The sequence below is a fragment of the Oncorhynchus kisutch genome, linkage group LG11 (genome assembly GCF_002021735.2).
Source record: "Oncorhynchus kisutch isolate 150728-3 linkage group LG11, Okis_V2, whole genome shotgun sequence".
NCBI lineage: Eukaryota > Metazoa > Chordata > Actinopteri > Salmoniformes > Salmonidae > Oncorhynchus > Oncorhynchus kisutch.
Window position 1 is genome coordinate 30,478,275 of NC_034184.2, and position 2,314 is coordinate 30,480,588.

General features: G+C 35.0%; 1 non-coding gene across 1 annotated transcript; it reads right to left on the minus strand.

The window, feature by feature from the left end:
* Nucleotides 1-1,850: 1,850 nt before the first annotated feature.
* Nucleotides 1,851-1,922, minus strand: trnag-ucc (transfer RNA glycine (anticodon UCC)). Its single transcript has one exon. It is a non-coding gene; the product is annotated as a tRNA-Gly (tRNA).
* Nucleotides 1,923-2,314: the final 392 nt, after the last annotated feature.

Consider the following 2,314-nt stretch of genomic DNA (forward strand, 5'->3'; position numbering starts at 1 on the left):
TGTGAGTGCAACAGAACTGATGTTACAGGCAAAACCCAGATAAAAATCCAATCAGGAAGTGCAACCGCCTCATGCCAATGACTCCTTATATGGCTGTGAATGAGCTACGAATGAGCTTACATTTTCTACGTATTCCCCAAGGTGTCTACAGCATTGTGACGTCTTTTTACGCATTTATGTTGAAGAATAGCCGTAAGGGACCACATTTAGCAAGTGGTCACATGGTGGCTCCCGCAGAAAATCTTGCGTAAAGTACACAAGTAGCCATTTTTCCAATCGCTTCTTATGAGAAACCAATTGCCCAGACGGATATATTATCGAATTGTTATGTGAAAAACACCTTAAGGATTGATTCTAAACAACGTTTGCCATGTTTCTGTCGATATTATGGAGCTAATTTGGAAAAAAGTTTGGCGTTGTAGTGACTGCATTTTCCGGTCGATTTCTCAGCCAAACGTGATGAACAAACGGGAGCTATTTCGCCTACAAAAATAATATTTTGGGGAAAAAAGGAACATTTGCTATCTAACTGGGAGTCTCCGAAGTGAAAACATCCAAAGTTCTTCAAAGGTAAATGATTTAATTTGATTGCTTTTCTTATTTTCGTGAAAATGTTGCCTGATGCTAGCAGAGCCTAGCCATAGCATTATGCCATGATAAACTTACACAAATGCTTGTCTAGCGTTGTCTGTAAAGCATATTTAAAAAATCTGAGATGACAGTGTGATTAACAAAAGGCTAAGCTGCGTCTCAATATATTTAATTTGTGATTTTCATGAATAGGAACATTTTCTAGGAAGATTTATGTCCGCTGCGTTATGCTAATTCGTTTGAGGCTACGTTACGCTCCCGCAAAAATCACATCCCTTCAATGTCAAATACCTTAGCTTATATGTAAGCTTTCTCCCTTCTGAAACTAAGTTTACCCTCTAAGTTATCCCTCTAAATCCTTATGCTCAGAGATGGAGTGAGGAATAGAGAATAAGTCAGGGAAATCATTCATATTCCAAATCATAATTAAACCCAACTATTTATCCAACTAAAATGTAGAATGACATGCCTCAGTGATTCAAATTGGTCTTATCACTCAATGTAAAAAAAACTATTTAACACACATCAATATTGGCAGAATTTACATTCATATTCACATTCAGTATAATTATCCCATAATTCTACTATTAACCTTTTTAATCATGATTAAAATACAGATCAGTATCTCAATGCATTCTTAATCTAAATTACTATAATTTTACGTGGTGTAGACCTCTACAATCAACCTGACAAAAGTCTAAAACAATTTATTGGCACAGTTTCAACGTTTTTCCTTACCTCTATCGTAAGATTAAAACCAAACTTTACAACTGTCTCTTCTCTTTCCTATTCCCACTTATGAAATATCCAAGACTATAAAAATAACACTCACAGGGCCAAATTTATAACATATGTCAGTCAATCCATAAGAATGAACAACATTTCGGTGGGCACCACTCTATCGCCATTATCTCTCCGCTACTATTTAGAATTTTTTAAATTTAGGTAACTGTCTCCTCTATGATACAGTCATTTAAATACGACTCAATTCTCAATACATTATTCCAGCAGATAATTTAGGCAACAGACACCGTCTTGTATTGAAATTTGCTTCGCTATTATTTTGAATGAATTAGTCTCTCAATTTAACCTAAACAATCTATTAAAAAGTTACATTTATCACTTCTTTCAATTTTAACCATACAAGCTATTAAAACGTTCAGTTTATACAGTATCTTATACAAACACAAGCGACTGTATCTTTCCAGGCAAAACATACAAATAGTTTAATTACAAACAAATACTCTGAATTTAGTCAGAGCATTGGCTGGGAATTGAACCCGGGTCAACTGCTTGGAAGGCAGCTATGCTCACCACTATACCACCAACGCAATTTAAATAACAAAGACTCCGCAAATAAACCCACTTTACAATTGTCTGTATTCATAAAATCACGACACGTCACTGTCGGCAATTCCCAGAAAAATAACCCTAAGTTAAAGGTCCAAGCATTATTCCGGCTATGATTCTCACATGCCAAATGAATAGATTAGCAATCAAAGAGTAAAATAAACATTTATAGACTAGGAAACAGATCTTGCACCTTTTAATAAAAGTAGATTATGTTTACTCATGCAACGTATTTCAATTACTTTACTACATCACATAAAAAAAATCACATTTATGTAAGTATTCAGACCCTTTACTCAGTACTTTGTTGAAGCACCTTTGGCAGTATTTACAGCCTCTAGACTTTTTGGGTACTATATGACACTACAAGCTT